This window comes from Panulirus ornatus, chromosome 30 (genome assembly GCF_036320965.1).
Source record: "Panulirus ornatus isolate Po-2019 chromosome 30, ASM3632096v1, whole genome shotgun sequence".
In the NCBI taxonomy this organism is placed as follows: domain Eukaryota; kingdom Metazoa; phylum Arthropoda; class Malacostraca; order Decapoda; family Palinuridae; genus Panulirus; species Panulirus ornatus.
In genome coordinates this window covers 5,009,935-5,031,261 of record NC_092253.1, presented here as the reverse complement: position 1 = coordinate 5,031,261, position 21,327 = coordinate 5,009,935, and the positions used below count along the sequence as shown (strand labels likewise).

Here is a 21,327-nt window from a genome sequence, read left to right as displayed (position 1 = left end):
CAACCAGGTTAAACAGCGTGTGTGTGTGAATGTGTAAGTAGATAATGAATAAAGAACGGTTTGTTGACATTAGGAAGGCAATCAGCTGACGATAAAGTTGTGTGTGTGTGTGTGTGTGTGTGTGTGTGTGTGTGTGTGCTGTTAATGCATTGTTTAGTGCGTACGTGGATGGAGCCTTACATTCATGGGAACCCCCGCCTCTTATTCCTACATTACTCTCATACAGCCCTTCAGTTTATAAGTGCTGGTCGCCTCTATTTGCTCCTGAGTTGAACTGGTCCCAGAAATCCACAAACTCCGTTGCTGAAGAAATAATTCTTCACGTCCCTCCATACATCTCCCTCCTTGACTTCTAATTGTGCCTTCTTGTCTTGGACTGTCTTCTTGTATCGAAGAACAGCTTTACACTATCGTCTTCCCAGACTATGAAGAAATTTATGTATAGTTACAACTCAAGTTATCATGTCTCCCTTAGGTCTTATTTTTCTTCACTGTGGCGAAGCTTTTCGTGACTCAGTCTACTCACTCCGTGCACCACTCGGCTGTTGAAGTCCTTTGGACCTCCTCCAGCAACTCTCCATGGCTCTTCAAACGAGGAGAGATTCCCCAGACTGCTGCAGCATATTGTAAGGTCAGGTTAATGCACGTCCTCTGTATCTTCCACAACTATTTCACAGTCCATGAATTTGACGGCAATTCTGACAATGGCTGAAATATATAGTTTGCCTCTCTCCCTCCCTCCCTCACAATCCTTCTCACGTGCTCTTCTGGTGAAGGGGGTTGGCATTATATCAAACTCCAACGTCCCTTTCCCCAGTGCGACGCTTGTGATTCATGTACCTTCAGTATGGCAGTCACACGTCTGGTCTATCTCGCCTCATCCTTGTCCTCGAGACTTTACATTTTCTGGGGTTTCGATTTCATGAATCATTTGTTCGACCACTGCGGCATCTCGTCTGGGTCCCTCTGCAGCATTTTGCAGTCTCTGTCGCCTCCAGACTTTTACTGTGATCTTTGGTTCATCAGGGGAGTTACTGAGGGATGGATCCAATAAGACTCTTGAATCGCTGACGTAAATCAGAAATTGCAATGGTCCTACTCTTTGGCCCCTGAGGGACCTCAGTGGTCACCTGACTCGTCTTGGGAAGGCTTCCTCCTGGCGCATTCTCTGTTCTCTCTCGCCCAGGTGAGTTGTCAGGCCATCTCAGCAGCCCGTCCCCTAAATCCAGGTTCGATGATTGGTTACATCTTTAACAAACTTCTGTAGATGACAATACTAGAAGATTCTCTTGCAGTTCAGGCGTATACAGTCCACCGACCCATCTCCGTGTTATTGCTTTACTCGTTCATAAAAATCCAATGAATGGGTGTATACAGTCTACAGACCCATCTGCGTGTTATTGCTTTACGCGTTCATAAAAATCCAATGAATGTGTAATTACCTGTTTGTACGACACAAGGAGGGAGTTGAACAGTCGTGAGGCCCCATCTCGTGTGTGTGTGTGTGTGTGTGTGTGTGTGTGTGTGTGTGTGTGTTACAGGAAAAGCGTTTTACACTCGTGTTGCCCTACTTCTTAACCTTGTATATTCACTTTGTATTTTCTTCCTTGTGTACACACACACACACACACACATATACACACACACATACGCATGACTGTGACTGCGTGAGGCTACACTGCAAATGAAAATCCACCCACAGCGAGCCTGTATCATCGCAGCAGTGGACGAAAAGGATCACAGTCTCGAAGAGGAACTTCTTACTCCAAGGGAGTCCATCTTTTTTCTCTGCTGCTGAGTTTTAGCGCAACCCTGAAGCTACAGGATTCCCATGTAGATAGATAGATAGATATGTAGATAGATAGATAGATACTGCTATATATATATATGTCTTACGCTTCTCCAGTCTTGCTGACAGCGTCTCGACACATTTAAAAGACCAGGACGTGTATAACGCCAGCAGCCTCCTCCTCTCCATGCCATGGGATGGGAGAGTGAATCAGACCCACTGAATGTCTTTGCATCTTGCCAGAGATTAAATGTGTGAATCCCCAAGGCAATCAGGACGTAAGCGTGATGAGGGGGGAGGAGGACCACCACCACGACGGCAAGGTATTGGTAATCAAGGAAACGCGAGACAGAGAGAGGAGAAGGGAGAGGGGTGGGGGAGAGGGAGGGTGTATGTAAAGATTGAGAGAGAGAGAGAGAGAGAGAGAGAGAGAGAGAGAGAGAGAGAGAGAGAGAGAGAGAGAGAGTGGTCATGAGGGGAACCAGAAATGATTCCGATGAGAAGGTCGTACAGAGGGAGCGTGGAACAGAAGGCAATGTCTAATGCAAGTGGGAAGAAAAGGTAAGAGGGGGAAGTGGAAGGAACTTATGGAGTTGGGGAGAGAGAGAGAGAGAGAGAGAGAGAGAGAGAGAGAGAGAGAGAGAGAGAGAGAGAGAGAGACAGAATCTTGAAGCCCAGAGAAGAGGAGGTTTGTCGAAGCCTCGGCAGTTGAGGTGGTTCTTGAACTGGGTTTCCCTCCGCCACGCCGAGGGGAAAGTTGCTGAAACCCAATGGGAAGAAGCTCCTGAAACCCACTTGGTTATAAAGTCGTTGAAGCCCGGGAGAGATAGGGTGTTGAAGCCCCTGTGGATAAAGGGGTTATAGAATCGAGAGGGGGGGGGGGAAGGAGTATTCGATCCCTCTTGGGTAAGAAGTTGTTGAAACTCAATGGGTTCTGGAGTTGATAAAGCCTTAGGGAGGTGAGATGGTTGGCAAATAGATAGGAAGGTCGAGTACAAGGTGGGTAGATAGATAGGGAGGTGAGGTGGTAGATGAGTAGATAAGGAGGTAGGGTCGGAGGTAGGAAGATAGACGGTGAGTTGGGGAGGAAAACGGGTAGATAGACGAGGAAGTAGATTGGAGGGCAGGTAGACAGACTAACCAACCTTTGGCCATGCAATAAACACAACCAGCCGATAATGACGTAGTTATTAATTGCTACTGAAGGTAATTACCAGAGGATAATTAGTCTATTTTGCATTAACAGAGCATAATGGTGAATAAATGTATTGCTATACAGACTATGACGAGCAATTACCTTCAAGAATTCTCTACATAATTTATGATTATTTTCTTTCCGCTGTTCTACAGACAATGTCATGGGTGCCGCGCTTTAAGCTATCCTGTAGTAATTACTATGCAAATCTAGCCAAATCGTCGTAGAAAAGAACTGCCTGTGCAATTAGACTTATTCTTAGGTCGATTTATTATGCAGAATATGGCCTGGGTTGTATGCATGACGCTTGGAAAAGTATGTTTTCGCATGCAAGTACAATGGGTGGCTTTCACTGTTGGCTTTTGTGAATCCCGTGTTGTGATTAACGTTTAGTTGTGTCGTGGTTGTATTTATCATCTGTCCAGGTGGATTTCTGTGCTTTTTTTTATCCGGTTTCTATGGTTGCAAGTAAATCTCTCTCTCTCTCTCTCTCTCTCTCTCTCTCTCTCTCTCTCTCTCTCTCTCTCTCTCTCTCTCTCTCTCTCTTTGTAAGTACTCAAGATTAAGCAAGATTGAGTAAGTACCTTTGTTACAAAGAAACATACATCCTTTTCTTTCACTTCCACACATGTATATTCATATTACAAACAGGTGTATACATATGCAAATACGCAAGATTCACATATATTGTGTATATGTTTATGTGTGGTTCTGTATACGTGTGTATAGCTGTAGATCAGTAGCTTTACATATGGATGTATGTGTGGACGTTAACGATAGACAGAAACCAGTAAATGTCTACCAGTGCAATTTAACGACCCAACTTTTCACACATTATGCAAATTGTTTCCGAAATGTTTCGTGGGGAAAAACATGTCATTAATTCCCATCGTCAGATGGAATTTTTGATCCCTGAGCGAAAAATTTACGGCAATCAGTTCTCTGATTAAAGATCGAACAGATTCCCTGCTTTAGCGTGGTAGTGTCAAGAACAAAAGAACAATGGCCTTGTTAGCACGGTACATAATGCACTGAAACCAGAGCATTTCATACACAGCTAAGCGCTACACATTATTCATTTGTTTACCTGGATTCCTACAGATACTCTAGGTTAGTTCGCCTTGAGCTTGATGCCTCCCACATATAACATCGATCCAACTCATTCCATCCAGCGCACGCATCCCACCCTCCTGCATGTTCGGGCCCCGATACCCTAAAGCAAAAAGATTTATGCTATTTCGCAACGAAAGCTTTCGTGCCGAGCCGCCCTGCCTCTAACCCTTCCAGGCGAGAGACGTGAGAATGTTAATGGGGTGATGGATTCATTTTGTGGATGTGATGCTTCATGTTCAGCTATACACATAAACCAAAAGGTAATTTGAGATTTGATCGTTCTTGAATAAAGAAAGAATAGGGTTTATTGGCATTAATGTGACTCATTTTGAAACAGTTTGCAACTCGGTAACGCATGTGTGTGTGTGTGTGCACACACACATGCGTTACCGAGCTAGTGTATATAGTAAGAAGTGTAAGCTCTCCTTTTAGTTAATGCCCTGTTACAGGTTCTTTATTTAAGACATTTTAAAGAAGTTCAAGATAACAGTAAGTTTAAAGGATAGATTATGAATCTGCATTGTTTTTTTCGAGATGAAAATTGGTTGTCCTTCTTGAAATGAATCTATACAATACATAGATATCTGGGATTTTAGGAGGTTCTATAGCATACTAGTTTTGATATGATTAATAATATAAGGATATATACATAAAAGTGCTACTTACCTCTGTCATTAATCCCATGAGTACAATTATACCGATTATATGACCCCTTGAGCACGACGATACGACCCTTGAGCACAGTCGAACGACCCTTGAGCTCAGTGTTACGACTCTTGAACATGACGGTTCGACCGATGGGGCGCGGTGACCCGGCTACTGGACCCAACTAGTAAGGTTCATGTTAAAGGCTTCAGCCATCTTACCAGTAGCGGAGGAGGGTCGTACCTTCGTGCTTAAAGTTGTCGTACCATCGTACTCAAAGGTCGTACTGCCGTGCTCATAGGCTCGAACCAGTAACCCTCAAGGTTCTTCAAAAGACAATCACTCAAAGCAGGGGAAAGAAAGAAAGAAATACACACTGACGAACCAATATACAGTGGATGAAAAAAACTGTAATAAGAGGAAAAAAAGTTTTTCTCAAACACTGTTTGGAAGAGTGAGTCAGAGTGAGTGGGTATGGAGAGGAACTGCCTTGCCTGAACAGGACTGGTGTTATTCCCTTCCATTCTTATGTTCTTAGGAGGACAAAAAAGAGGCAGTGCAGGAGAGAGCTTTACATTACCTCAAGCGGTGTGCCAGTTTGTCTGAAAAGAAAAAAGGAGGAGAATATAATATATTTGCATTCTTGCATTAAAATGTTGTGTGCTTGGCTGTGCTTTGCTCGCTCGCGCGTTGGTGTGTGTGTGTGTGTGTGTGTTTATGTGTGTTTGTATGCATGAGTATTTTTGTATGTTTCTGCGCATGGTTAAAAACGTATGTCCAATTCTTTGCACATGTTATAAACAAGCAAATATAAGTGCGTGAAGACAGACGTCATCACACTGCACTGCAGTGTTGAGTATTATAAACGACTTAATACTATTCAAAACAAGTGAATGTGAAAGTTATGCACTACAGTTCGAGCTATGACCTTATCCGTAACTACAAATCCTTTCCATTTATATCTCGTTTTATGCCGTCAAGTGTCTTTGAATGATAACTCATAAGCATGGATTTTCACGTCACAGAATCTCGCTTGAATATACCAAAGGACTGATTGATTCAGGGTTCCGAAGCTTCGAACTCTTTTTCTTTTTTTTCCATGAGAGTTATCACTGGCTCACGTACAAGCGCCAAAAATTATATTTTGATTATTTTTCGTACCATATTCACCTTTATTTCCAGGCCTTCTAAATCTCGCACATGATCGTTCATTTAAAAACAAAAATACACGGCAAATAAAACTGAACCTGTGTATTCCGAGTCTTTCCAAACGAATCTCGGTGAATGACACCAAAGACCCGTCAAAAAAAAAAGAAATATCCGTTTTCTATGACCTCGAAGCTCCGAATCAGTACTGACGCAAATACACACACACATGCGAAGCCCAGTCTGAACCCACCCAATATGGCTCCTCAATCCATCATCCCCACACTGGCTGAACGTTGCTGATGGTTTTCCCAGTTTGTGTTCGGGTCTCCGTTAATTACACCACGGGGCTGTAACGAGCGACAGTGGCTGTTGCCATTAGTGGAGCAATTAACTGATAAGCGACCCAATTATCGAATGATTTTGATTAGTTTTGCCCTCGATTTAGTAACCATTTGATTCAAGAGATTTCTCAACATATTACTTTACAAAATTCATATATATATATATATATATATATATATATATATATATATATATATATATATATATATATATATATATATATATATTAGATTTCCAGTCAGAAATAAGGGAAAGACTCCTGAAAAAAAATTTTCTTTTTGGATTGGTACAAAAAGTTCATGTCAGAGGATCCGTCTCGAAATGGATTAAAGTTAAAGTGGAGTGCCGCAAGGGCTCGATTCTGGGTCCATTGCTCTTCTTGATCCACGTCAGTGTTTTGCCAGGAGGACTGGACTCTTACCTGAATAAGTTTGCTGATGATGCCAGTGGCGAAGAAAGCAAAAAAAAAAAAAAAAAAAAAACGTCTGCCGGCAAATATTGTATCGGCATTCAAATATATGGATAAGGATATACTCGGCAAGTTTTGTACATCATCAGACCTTAGGTGGATAGAATATGCTTCTCAAATTTGTCACCGAATTTGGAGAAACTCAGAGAACTAATAGAGAAGGTGCAGAGGAAGGCATCTGTGATGGAATCAGAGTTGAGACGGCTAAGTAACAAGGAATGTTTAAAGGCCTTAGATTTTCCCAAAATGAAAGGTTTTGGAGTAATAGGTTACCTGATCACAACCTTTCGAGTTTTTCAACTTGTTACGTGGCGTGAATAGCAAGCAGTTCAACAGATGCAAGGATAGAGCAACCAGAGGCCATAACATGAATTATAAAAGAAACTTGTTAGAAAAGATGAAAAGAATTATTCATTTCGTATGACTGCAACGAATGAGTGAAAAAAGGAGTAAAGAATGTGTGTGGACAGCTCGCAGATTTTTAAAAACTGTTTACAGATTTTTAGAAACTGTTTACAGATTTTTAGAAACTGTTTACAGATTTTTAAAAACTGTTTACAGATTTTTAAAAACTGTTTACAGATTTTAAAAACTGTTTACAGATTTTTAAAAACTTCGTACAGATTTTTAAAAACATTTTATCAGAAGGCGAGTTTCAAAGCAATAGGGCCCCACGAATGTAAAACTCTCTCCATACAGGACAGACAGGTAATTGCACATATGTAGGGATGCTGTAGCAAACTAGTTAGATATCAAACATGACAAAAGGGACTTTTTTCCTCTCTTTTTGGTCGTATTTATTACAAAGGGAATGGAAAATGAAATACTTCTAGTTGAATATGGATCATCGTCTATATACAGCAACGTTTAATGCATATGGAATGAGAACACAGACTTTATGGTGTATTTGATTCTCTCTCTCTCTCTCTCTCTCTCTCTCTCTCTCTCTCTCTCTCTCTCTCTCTCTCACCCTACCCCCTCCCACCTCCTGTAGTACTCTTTCATATCTCCAAATATTTAAAAAAGAAAGTAATCAATGCGTAATACTCTCAAAGTAATACAAGTTTTACAATTATCGAGCTTAATTATTTCATTTTTTTCTTGCACATCTCTACACACATCTTTGGCCCTTGCCCAGCGTCACTTGCCGAGAGTCAAAAAGAGAAAAATGGCTACGTTTGTCATAGGATAGGCGTTATCTCTGCACGTCTTTCATCCATTGAGGTCTATGGTCTTGCATACTTCCATCGATTTTCTTTTTAGTCCTACGGTATCGTTGCATGTGACAACTACTGTCACCTTAGGACGATCGTACTGTAGCGAAATACAAAAAAGTACTTTTGTACTTTTGATAAAGTACAGGATTGTTAGTACACTAAGCTCACTGCGTGGCCATGTTGTCCAATGTCTTTTTTAATATACCTGACTTCAAATTGTACATTACGTGTCTCTCATAGCATTGTGTATTACGGGACAATGCGTTACATTAAGAAATACAAAGCATCAAACCCTCTTACGGAGCAGGACTTTGCCTCGGATTACGTAGCGAGATAAGGATAAGAGTTAACTGTCTATGCAAGAGGGAGGCGCCACACGGTGGAAATCTGGTACAGGCCGAAGCTTTTAATTGGCATTAGATTTTTACATGTCCTACGAAGATTGGTCATGATGGATCAAGGGAGAGAAGGGAGAAAGAAAGAAGAGACGAGACAGGGGAGAGAGGACAGGGGAAGAAGACACAGGGAGAGAGAGAGAGGGGGAGGGGGTATGCTGGAAGAAGGGAAGAGGAGGAGGAGTAAAGATGGATGTAATCAAATCGAGGGGAAAAGGAAGGAAGCCCAGAAATGAATGATGGGAAAGGTAAAAGATTATTAGAAAAAAAGGGGAGATAATGAGGTAAGAAAAGGAGGAGATATAGTTGAAGGAAGAAGGAAAAGAGGATACAAATAAAACAGAAACGAAAAAGGAAGAGAAGAAGACGAATAGGAAAGAAGGAAAGAGTTATGGTAGAAAGACAGAAGGAGAGAGAGGGTCAGATAATGGAGAAAGAATGACGGAGTGACCAAAGCAGAGAATAAAGAGGGAGTGTAGGTGAATGGCGGGTGCAAGGTACAGAGAGCTCTGGAATGAATAACATAAGTTTAAGACTGAATGATTCGAAGAAGTCCCTTACACCGGGTAGAGACAGCTCATGGAATGTTGACACCGAACCACCGATGTACTTCATAAACCAGTTATAATCAATTGTACTACAGAATAGAGCTATAGAATTAATGTATCATAGATTAATCAGTAAGGTTGTAAGATGCATATTTGAAGACATGGATAATCGACACATTAAAGTCCAATTCGAGCAATGTTCTTTGAGGAAAAGAATAGAATAATAGTGGAGTTGTAGGGTCTATCGTCCAACATGCCTCACCCATGGATACTCCAAGTGATCTACATATCAGAAGGTGTTGGAAACAAGCCTGAGCTGAGACAACGAAGAGTGGAAACGTGTTGAAACAAGCCTGAGCTGAGACAACGAAGAGTGGAAACCAAGGATGTAAATGAATAGGAACATTCCAGAGAGAAACCTCTCCAAATACGGTACAATCATTCATGAAAATACGACAAGGGTTCGATGCAATCGAGGTCCCTAGTGAATGTCAAGTCGAAAAAGGAATTGTTGGGGTTTGCTGAAAGAGGACTTAACGAGAGGCCAGGACGGAGGAGGCACGCAGGAGGCCCTTGAGCGCTTGGGAGAGGCTCGACATCGCCCGTCAGGTCACGTTCGCTGGCGATGTACGGGAGTTTGCCAACGTAGCGGCCGAAGGAAGTGTCCACAGAAGGAGACCTGGAGCTTGAATTTATGTTATTGGTGTTGCGGAGGACGTGTTGCTTCCACGAGACTTTCCAGCGTGTGTCGAGGGTGGCGGTGAAGACATGTTCGGCGGATGGAATTGTCACTGTTGTGTCCAGAATCTTTGAGGCGTGATGGGACTTTGGGAGTCGGTTGTTGTTCTTGCATCGGCAGTTGGAGGAGGTGTGTCATATTTTTTTTTTTTTTGTCAGCGAAAACTAGGACAGGACGGGCTAGGGAGGTCTAGTAGAACACCTTGGGGTTCTGGCCCCCTTAGGAAATACGGAGGAGTTTGAGATGACGTATCTGCGAAGGAACGTTCTTGGACTTTGCTGGACTCTCGAGAGATGAGTTCGGTGATTAGGCGGCTGGGCCCTTTTGTGCCTTCGATACCGAGCAATTTAAGGGAGGAGATAGAGAAGCGTAGAGCTTCTCCCTAAATTAAAGTATGAAAGGAAGTTAGATCTTGTGACAGTGTAGGTAATCTTTGGCATCCGAAGCGACAGGAGGATTTTTCCCTACAAAATGATGTTCCCATATTGAAATGTATTCAGGATCACAGATGCGAAGGTGTAAGACAAGCGACGAATGAACGCGCTGAAGGAAGAGGTAGGCCAGGGATGGAGGAGGTGGACCACGAAGGAATAGGACCTGGAGGTAGGCCAGGGATGGAGGAGGTGGACCACGAAGGAATAGGACCTGAACATCAAGACAAACAACAACATCCAGAAGAAAAGGACGAAGATGTGACGGAAGACACGTATCGCCTCCGTCAGGAACATAACACAGTAGTAACGGTGAGAGTCCACCATCTGCTGTACATGCGTAACACCACCAGCTGCACACGAAGCTCCACCAGCTGCACACGAAACTCCACCAGCTGCACGCGTCTGTGACAGGAGGAAAAGTCCAACCAAGGTGGGATTTATGACCCTATGAAGCCAAGGAAAAAGAAGTCTAGAGTCAGGATTTCACCTCACGTTATAAAAGTAATGGATGGAGACCGAGGGATTAGTGAAGTGTCCGTAGGAGCTGAGGATCAAGGAGGTAGAGTAAGGTTTGTAGGAGTCGTGGATCAGAGACCCACAGGTAGAGTGAGGCTTGTAGGAGCCTGAGATCAAGGGCTAAAGGTAGAGTAAGGTTTGTAGGAGCCTGAGATAAAGGGCCAAAGGTAGAGTGAGGTCTTGGATCAAGGAGCCACAGGTAGAGTAAAGGCTTGTAGGAGTCTGAGATCAAGAACCAAAGGTAGAATGAGCATTGTAGGAGACTGGGATCAAGGAGTGGCAATAAAACAGGAAGGCAAGGACGATACATCTTGACTCAATGTGTCACTTACTCTAATATATTTTCAGAGGCCCATTGTCGGTTTCTTGATTGCCTCCTGAGTACGAACCTCACACGAAAAGAAACCCCGACTCATCACACGTTATCTAACTAGGAAATCAAGCCTTGAAACCAGTGGATTAGAAAACGCCTCATGACAATAGCTCAGAGGATGAATAGGATGGGACTTATGACCCTGGAAGAGAAACTTCAAGGCTCCAAAACGTACAATCCAAAACAACACATCGGACTAATCACAGGATCAGAAATCATAGAGGGGAAAGAGAAAAGGTTTCACATGAAGGGGGGAAGGGATATGGGCCGCCAGCCTGCAGGTGTATATGAATACTGTAGGTGTAAGTGAATGCCATCGCAGGCGAATAGGGACAGACCCCCCTAAAACAATGGCCGTGGGGTACGATGATCAATGGTCTTATGTAAATAGGATCGGCAGAGACCCTGGATGAGGCAAATGGTAGTTATGAGCGGCACGCTGGCTAGAGGGAAGGGGAGAACGAATGAGGGAGTGGAAAAGGGATTGAGGGAGAGGAAAGGGAAAAGGGGAAAGAAGAGAGAGAGAAAAAGAAACGTGTAGGGAAGAGGACGATAAACTGAGCGAGAGAGGGAGAGATGTATGAAAATGGAAAAGTGAAATGTTTGTGAAAGAGAGAAAGAAGGGAAAAAGGAGAGAGAGAGAGAGAGAGAGAGAGAGAGAGAGAGAGAGAGAGGGAGAGAGAGGGGTAGGAGGGTAGGAAAGGGGGAGGAGAAAGGGCAAAGAGAGAGTATAATCAGGAATCCATCACAGCACCAAAAATGGACAGGCATGAAAAAAAGAAAAAGATTAGAGTCGGGATGAATTTCAAATAACACTTCAATGATTGTCATTGGATATTCACAGAATATATTCAGTGCTCAATATTTGTCAATGTATTTTCTCTATATAAAAAAATATATATATGTATAGATATCGATTCAATAGTGCCATCTATATATACAGAGGTCCTTTGAAAGTTTACTTCAGTGATTAATCTCCTCCAATAACTATTCAAATTACCAGATAATATTTTTTTGAGATGCGACCTCAGTGTATAAGTCCCAGAAGCCCATGAACTGTTTGGCAAGAGTGTGTGTGTGTGTGTGTGTGTGTGTGTGTGTGTGTGTGTGTGTGTGTGTGTCTGTGTGTGTGTATATAATATCATACTATCATAAATTATGATGCTCGCAGACGCACAATGGACGAAACGATGGAGAGTCATTGACTATGCATCGGGCGACTCGAAGCCTTGAAGCAATTACTGGGAAAAGAAATCATATTCCTGATTAAACAAATGGCAGACTAATGAAGCAAAGATGTGTCGCTTCGATCGTCAAAAGAAAAGAAAAAAAAAAAGACGAGCGTTTTATTTCCTTTTATTTATTCGGTGAAATGGTGGTCTCTCGTGGACGAAGTCTTGCATGTTTACTTACAAGACGAACTTTTTCGATACGTTGCATTCACAAAGTTGAAAAACCCCCCCCCCCCCCCCCCCCAGACGAATGGGGGGAGGGGGGTGGGAGTGAACCGCTTCATTGGGTTCCGAAACTCTCTGATCGCCGTCTTGGATTCTTTTACCTCCCAGTGCAAGAAAGGGATTCCAGATATCCAATTCCTTTTAGTCCAATCGCATTTCTATCCCGTAGCGTCAGGAATAAAGGTATTGTAATGATGATATTACGCTTATCGTAAATTAATCCTTTGATATCATTTTCATGCCAGCAGATCAGTAATCAGATCCGATTCGCTTGCTAAAAGCCTTATGTCTTTTTCATGAGATGATTCAGGTGTTCCAGAATTCATTGATAAGACCATAATGCTATTTCTTTCATATATATTATATATCGAGAGGTGTTAATGACATTATATATATATATATATATATATATATATATATATATATATATATATATATATATATATATATATATATTCCTGTAAGTCCACGGGGAATTAAAGCACGATAGGTTCTCGAGTGCACTTTCGTGTAATAATCACATCATCAGGGGAGATACAAGAAAGAAGTAAAGCAGTCCTTTTTGAAACTGTTTACAATCGTATTCTAATCCTCCTTATGCCTTCACTGATGGGGCTTGGAAAGTCTGAAGGTAAAGGACTTCCACATAAGTTGGAGAACACACTTTAAGGGTGCAGCACAATGAAAAAAGTATAATAGAATAAGGCACATTGAAACTGTCAGAGAACTTAATCTTGTAAAGTATCAAAGTGTGTAGTGTGTTAATTTGTAAGTGAAAAAAAAGAACTGTGATAAATTTTGTCGATAAAACACAGATTATCAAGAAACGTTAATTTTCTTCTAGAAAAAATCGAAACCATGCAATGTTAAATGTTGTTTAAGCTATGAACCATTTGACTTTATAAAAAGCAAAAAATTAGATGTTATATTTCGTAGATCGATACAGAATCTTGATGTTAAATTTTGTAGATAAAAACCCAGTCAAAGAGATGATAAATTCTGTATGCAAAAGCTACAAACCATGGGATGTTAAATTTTGTAGATAAAAACAAAGAAAGGAAATGTTAACAAAAATTTTACATAAAAATCAAACCATGAGATGCTAGATTTTTGTAGATAAAAACAATGTTAAAAAATCTTCTTACATAAAAACCAAACCATAGATGCTAAATTCATCCTACGGTTAAATCGCTTACAAAAAAAAACAAAAACAAAATAGCAGAGATCTAAATCTTTTTTTAATTAGACAGATCCACAAGCGGCTTCACGAATTAGTATTAATAGAATTTGATCCCATCGGTTCAGTGATATGCATATTAGCTAATTTGCATAATGCTATCTCGAGAGGTTAAGCTATTGGGTGTTCGATGATATTTTTGACATCTAATTTGTATAATATGATACTCTTTTTTTTTTTTTCTGGGGGGGTGGGTGGAGGAAGGGAGTTAGGGTGGTCGAGAACTGAACATATGTCTCTCTCTCTCTCTCCCTCCCTCTCTCTCTCTCTCTCTCTCTCTCTCTCTCTCTCTCTCCTTTTCGCAGCGAGAGAAATCAATATTCCACCACCGCTTGTTTTCTCTCTTGTTTTGTCCCCCTTCGTCGCAATGAGCTGGCGTTCCTGACGGCGACGCGTTCACAGGTCGCTCAAGAGGTCGAGCATATAGGTTCGAATCGTGGTTTGACACACACACACACACACACACACACACACACGCACACGCGCGCGATTCTATTGCAGTTGATTTTGGACATATTAAGACCATCCTGACTACCACACGAGACTGAATAGCGGCACCAGGTGATGCTAAAGGGGCACCAAATATTAAGTAAATCCATAAGGTCATGATAGTGTCATTCAGAAACCCAAAGCGATGGAATTGAAGGTCAAAATCGTTAGTCATAGTCTTGTCAATGTCAATATTTTTTTTTTCTTCCCCTCCAAAAAAAAAAAGTTATTATAGCCAATTTTTGCGGGAGGGTGATATAGGATATTTTGATGTATGGAGTAAAAAGAAAAAAGGGGGGGATGATTGTATTTGATTAAGCAGATTGATGACTCACAGTGCAAGGAGAGAGAGAGAGAGAGAGAGAGAGAGAGAGAGAGAGAGAGAGAGAGAGAGAGAGAGAGAGAGAGAGAGAGACATTAATTTGACCGCGGGGGTCCTGGACAAAGACCTGAAGCCGTTACTGATGATGATCCTCTCTCTCTCTCTCTCTCTCTCTCTCTCTCTCTCTCTCTCTCTCTCTCTCTCAACGTAGAGGTCGTGGGCACGACAGTGGATGGAGGAGTGGGAGCTGAAGCAAGCCATAGTGGGTGGGTGAGGAGCGTTTAGGTCTTAAGTGCACTGGTGAGTGTGTGGTATGGGAGGGCGTTGTCTGTGAGGGCAAACATGGTGTGTATGTATGTTTGATGGTACAGACGCCCCGACGTTGTCGCGTGGAAGAGAGTGGATACGCTCTAAATGAAATGGTAGAAGATAAGTGGTGTGAGGAGGGTCAATGGATCAAGTAGGGAATGATGCTGAGAGAGAGAGAGAGAGAGAGAGAGAGAGAGAGAGAGAGAGAGAGAGAGAGAGAGAGAGAATGATAGACGCATTTCACAGAGATGAAATATGAGACAGCAAAAAGGGACGTGGTATTAAAAAAAAAGGGGCAGAGGTGATTATGAATAAAGGAGGGGGATGAAGGGGGTCGTTAGAAGAATGAAGGGGACTTATAAGTAAGGATAGAAACGGGGAAGGACAGACGAGGGGAAGAGGAAACACCGAGTGTATAAGACAAAGAAAAAGAGAACGACATTAGAGAGGGACAGAGGAGTGGTCTTAATTCACTTAAGAGAAGAGAAAGGGCGAAAGAGCGTTTCAATATGACAAATTGAGAGAGAATGCAATAACTGAATGGGGAAAGGAAAGAGGATTAATGAAGAGAGAAATGTCCAGTAGGAATGGAGATAAAGGTGTGATGGATGCGAAAGCAAAAGACAGAGGATGAGAGAGTCGTTGATATAGGTTTTAAAGGATGTATAGAGGGAGTATATTGATAAGATTGTCATAACATATGAATAGGGAGAGGCAGGAAGATAAGATAAAGTAGGGACTTCATGCAGATGATTCAATAGGTAAGTGTTAAAAGGAAGAGGTATAATGGAATGGAGAAGATGGTAGAGAGTATGATAGGAGGAGGGAGAGAGTGTGTGAGAGGATAGGAGAGTATGAGAGGGAAGGAAAATGGAAGAGTGAGGGGGTAGAAGAGTGTGAAAGTGAAGTAGAGCAAACAGGAGATGATCAAGCCTATATTTGGGGTATATCACTTGCGTTCCTCTGAACAGTGTATATTCTTGTGGGAATGAGACATTTCAGGCAAGCTCCCGAAAAAAGATAGAGATAGATAGATGGAGAGAGAGAGAGAGAGAGAGAGAGAGAGAGAGAGAGAGAGAGAGAGAGAGAGAGAGAGTGTTGGGGTGGGTAGGCTGGCAAGTTATAACTCCGGCGAGACAATGTATACAGCACAAACAAAGCTAATATATCTCTAACATTGATATATGAATATGGAACCTACGACTGTTGGCAGCTCTCTCTCTCTCTCTCTCTCTCTCTCTCTCTCTCTCTCTCTCTCTCTCTCTCTCTCTCTCTCTCTCTCTCTCTCTCTCTTTGTTGTTTGAGTCTTTTATTCATAGTTACGGCCAGAAGCTGTGGCGAATGTGAGAGAGAGAGAGGGAGAAGGGAAAAAAAATGTTATCAAAAGAATACATATGAACACATCATAAAGACGAAATACATATTCATAGATGTATATGAATACATATGCACATAGCTACAGGGATATATATATATATATATATATATATATATATATATATATATATATATATATATATATATATATATATACAAGGTTAAGAAACGGGGGCAACACGAGCGTAAAATTCTCTCCCTGTAACACACAAAGGATAATCACTTCAAGAGATGGAGGAGGAGGAGGCTGCTGGCCCACGAGTGTAGGAACTCCCTCCCTCCCTCCCTCCTCCTGCTCAGCACATATGCACTTCACTTCTCTCATTCTCTGATGTCTCTCTTGACGATGGATTCATCGTCATTGTTATGAATAGTGATGATCGAAGGTACCTGGCATCATATGTCTGATGAATTCGTGATGATTCGTCTCTTAAGTTCTTCGATTTACTCCAAAAATTTGAAGACATCTCTCAGTGAAAAGATAATGTCAGACTCAGACTACCTCGGCATTCGTAAATGATCACCAAAAAGTTTGTGTCAGAAGTTATAATGCTGCTGAGATAATGCCTTCTCGATCATCTGTAAATATCATATACACTGTATGTAAATCATTTGTATGTGTATCAGAAATGTGTCTAGATCGATTTTTGTGATTGTCATATATAGTAAGTTTGTATAAACACACACACACACACCACACACACACACAAACAAACAAATATTCACACACACAGAGGCACACACAGGCACACAAAATGCTCAAAATGAAATACTCTTCGTCCATTAAATGGATTTTAAGATTAAACCAGAGAGGTTGGAAGTCACAGAGAGTTATAAAAGTTTCTTTCTCTTAACTTTTCAAAGCTGCCTTGCTAAATCTAAATTGTATTATATACTTGCACAGTATTTAATTCTCTGAATTTTAAGTTTCCATTGCACTCTGTGTTGCTTTCAATTATAGTGATATATATATATATATATATATATATATATATATATATATATAGTGGTATCACTCCCTCCTGCCACTCAGAGGTCCCGGGTTCGATCCTGGCTGTTGGAGGTTTGTAACATACGATATATATATATATATATATATATATATATATATATATATATATATATTCAAGAACGAAGTCAAGGGAGTGGTGAAGATGTCTGTGAAAAGGTTTTAAGATATTTCTTTCGTTTTTTTCCCAGATGCTTTGATCTCAGGCCTTATGATCTGGCTGCGATTCCCAGGAGATGCGTCAACTGTGAGTACATAGATATACCTTTTCTTTTTATATTGTTTCTGCTGATTGCTCTTCAGATCATGAGTAGTAGTTGATCAGTTGATTAGGGATCGCCCGGCGGCCAATTAGTCGGTGATTAGCTGATTAATGATCATCTCTGCCGGAGGTGAGGTGGGGAGTGATTGGTTGGTTAAATGACAGGTAAGTAGTGATTATACTTCGGTGGATGGTTTGTCGTTGATTGGCTGATCTTTAGTCAGCAGTTAGGTGACCGGTTCGTCGGTGATTGGCCAATTAGCAGTCGTCAGGTAAATGGTCAGCAAGCTGTTGGTTGGATCGTTGGTGATTGGCTGATCCGCTGGTCGGCTTAATCATCCTCACTAATCGGCTATACGATGATTATAGGCGGTAAATACAGGGTACTTCGTCGGCTGGTCAAAGCAGTGATTGGTTAGTAAAACCAGCAGTCATTGGTCAGTGTTTGTCTGATTGGCATTTACGTGGTTAACGGACTTCTGATTGGTAAATGACTAATCAGGAGATCTCTCGTTGATAATTGGGTGGGCAGTGGGCTTCTGATTGGTAATTAGGTGAGTAACTGATGTCTAATTGGTAATTGGATGGTCAGAGGACGTCTGATTGGTAATTGGGTGGGTAGCCGACGTCTGATTAGTAATTGGACGGTCAGTGGACGTCTGATTGGTAATTGGGTGGGCAGTGGTTCGTTCGATTGGTAATAGAGTAGTGGTTATTCGGGCGATTGGTGGAGGCTTGGCCAATTTGGCCACTCATGAGTAATTGGGGAAGGCCACCTGGTACCAAGGAGGGAAGAAGAAAGCTGGAGGGGGCAGGAGAGAGAGAGAGAGAGAGTCATATTTCGTTAATGCTTCATTTTACGTTGCATCTCATCAATGGTTCGTTTTACGCTGTGTTATCGATGGTTCGTTTGACGCTGTATTTTGTCGATGGTTCGTTTTACGCCGTATCTTATCAGTGGTTCGTTCTACGTTGTCTCTTATCGATGCTTCGTTTTACATTGTACATAATGAAGGGTTCGTTTTAAGTGTTATTTTCCTCGTTGCAATAGATGCAAATTCGTTGGGTAAACATTTTACCTCGAACGAGGCAAAGTATTCTTTCGTCAACAGGTTTGTTGATATATATGGACTGGTAGTAGTTCGAGAAATACGTTCAAGAAGAACTGATGAATATTTCGCTTCGATTCCACATGAGTAACATCACTGAGAGATACACACACACACACACACACACACACACACACATATATATATATATATATATATATATATATATATATATATATATATATATATATATATATATATATTACTATGAGTCCACGGGGAAATGAAACACGATACGTTCCCAAGTGCACTTTCGTGCAATAATCACATCAGCGGAGATGAAAGTAAGAAAATATATATATATATATATATATATATATATATATAGTCTACCTGCACAGTATCCCATACTCCTGATGGAACAACTAATTGCTTGCGAGTATCATAATACTTCCAAATCACCGAGCATTATAACAATTACACTCACCTAATGAGATCCTTCCGATCTGGGATAAGTTCAGCTCCGGGTCGCTCGCTGAGCTACGAGAGGAGAGGGAGGGAGAGGAGGAGGAGGGTAGGAGGGAGGAGGAGGAGCTGTTAAGAGCCAAGGCTGAGTCTTGGAGAGATTAGGCTCAATGCTCTCGACTCAAGGATGGAAGTAATGCCAGCTGACGCTACAATGGGATGATGTGTGATCCTGTTCGCAACAGCTTAATAGATACTGTTGGCAGTTTGGTGGGGGCCCTGTTGGGTTCGTTTCACTCAAGAATATATATATATATATATATATATATATATATATATATATATATATATATATATATATATATATATATATATATGTGCCTCGTGAATATTGGTTTATGTTCGAACTTAGAACCAAGTTCCAGATCACTTCAGAACGGGGGAGGAATAAGCTTTAAGCTGGTTTTAAAGACGTTAATGATGCCCAGTTCACCTGGGGAAAGGTAAGAAATCCGATTATCTCGTGTCTTCGGAGAGAGAGAGAGAGAGAGAGAGAGAGAGAGAGAGAGAGCAAGATGCGCGCGTATCGATTTCCTGAAAGAAAAAGTGAATAGGGGAAAAAAAAAAAAGATTGTGGCTTCAGGCTGGCTCCATGAAAACAACATACAGATAAGGCGTCAGGAGACTGAGGGAAGGCTTGGGACTCTGCCAGGCGGCAGTGCATGACACGTTGAGTTAGCAGTGCATGACACGTCAGTCGCTAGTGTGCATGACACGTCATGACAACCGTGCATGATGTGTCCCGACGCGCACCTATGAGGGGTTGTCATGCATGATACAACCGTTGCTTATTGTCCAGGATTTTGGTGGGTTGGATGATTGCATGGATGTACAGAACGTGGATGGATGAATGGATGTGCAGAGCGTGGATGGATGAATGGATGTGCAGAGCGTGGATGGATGAATGGATGTACAGAGCATGGATGGATGAATAAGTAGAGTGTAGTTTGCTGAACCGATAGATTTATAGATGGATGAATAGTAGGATAGACGAATGGATGCTTGGATGAGTCAGTGCAATGATGTAAGTATTCTGACGTTTGAGTGATGAATAGATGCTTTTCAATAACAGAAACCGACTTGGAGGTGAGGGAAACAAGCAAGATGTGGAGAGAGATGAAGGGAAAAATTTGAGTTTGCACCAAAAGATAACCAGACTTCCAATTCGGTGGTAATTAAGCGTCTCGTCAGCACTAACTATCCCTTGTTACGAGATGGCAGTACTGGCCTCTGTAGTCGGTGTTTGCCTGCCATTTGCTACGTACAAAGCTTTACGTCGGTTGAAAGTTTTCTGATGATCTCCCTTATCTAATGCTTCACCCCCAAGACTAAGGCACCAGTGGGGCTCGACTCATCCAGCCCCCACTTCTCTTCCCTAAGTCGAGAGACCGCGTGTGTGTGTGTGTGTGTGTGTGTGTGTGTGTGTGTGTGTGTGTGTGTCATTGGCTTAAAACAGCACCACCTTAGCCGGGGATCGAACTTAGAGCCTTGATATCCATGCGCCATACGTCTTACCTCTTGTCTCAAGTCTCTCTCCAACAATGGAGGAGAGGTTAAGACTCGTAGATCTCTAAGGCCAGGCGATCAGCACATAGAACACATCATCGCACGAAAGACAGGAAGAAATCTGATGGACAGGTGAACGAACAGATCAATGGTCCTCATCTATTTCTCTGACAGATGGTCAATAGACGGCATTACGGTTGGGGGGTTTGTGGGAAGAGGAGAAGGGGATGGTAGGTGGGGGAGTAGGAGGGAGGAGGATCAGGATGCTGGGAGGGAAGGAGAAGGGAAGGTGGGGGAGGGAGGATCAGGAAGTTGGGAGGGGAAGGAGAAGGAAAGGGAGGGAGGGAGGGAGCGAGGGAATTTACGTGGTGGTGGTAGCAGAACAAACACGTCAATAATGCATGATGTATTGTGAATCTCCCAATGCGGGTCGTCTGCATGAGGACGCTGTTGGACGGTGATTGATTGCTTCGTCCTCAAGGCGGGTCATACACACGAGTCTGGCAGGCTGGCTACAGATCTTCGGGGGTGTACGTCCAAGACATTATACACGGCAGAGGGGCCCCGGTGTGGTTGCGCTGTGTGGTAGGGGAATCAGGGTGTGTGAGGGTGTGGTGTGTGTGTGTGGACACATAATCTACTTGAATTCTTTGTGTATCTATATAATCCGGGCACATGTATTTCTCGGGGGTTTATATATACACCCCAGATATATCCTTCAATATTCTGATATCAATATCCTTCGCTCATCCTGACATTCAACGTCCTTTTCCTACGTTCCTGTCCAAATAAAGGAAGCCCTATTCCCGCAAGGCGAGGCAGAGTAACTTTGCATGAGAAAGGAGGTGAACTCGCATGACC

At 42.1% G+C, this 21,327-nt stretch overlaps 1 protein-coding gene and 1 long non-coding RNA gene across 3 annotated transcripts in view; one reads left to right on the top strand and one right to left on the bottom strand.

The window, feature by feature from the left end:
- Nucleotides 1-21,327, top strand: part of LOC139758344 (uncharacterized) — a 289,753-nt gene that overhangs the window by 87,162 nt on the left and 181,264 nt on the right. Inside the window, exon 4 of the long non-coding RNA XR_011714801.1 lies at nt 17,316-17,371. This is a non-coding gene — a long non-coding RNA (uncharacterized lncRNA). The remainder of the gene's footprint in view (nt 1-17,315; nt 17,372-21,327) is intronic.
- Nucleotides 1-21,327, bottom strand: part of LOC139758342 (uncharacterized) — a 177,582-nt gene that overhangs the window by 88,779 nt on the left and 67,476 nt on the right. The window contains exon 2 of one of the 2 annotated variants that reach the window (XM_071679631.1): nt 5,323-5,344. The exons of the other annotated variant lie outside the window; for it this stretch is intronic. The gene's annotated coding sequence lies outside the window, so the exon portion shown is untranslated. The remainder of the gene's footprint in view (nt 1-5,322; nt 5,345-21,327) is intronic. 2 annotated transcript variants of the gene reach the window in all.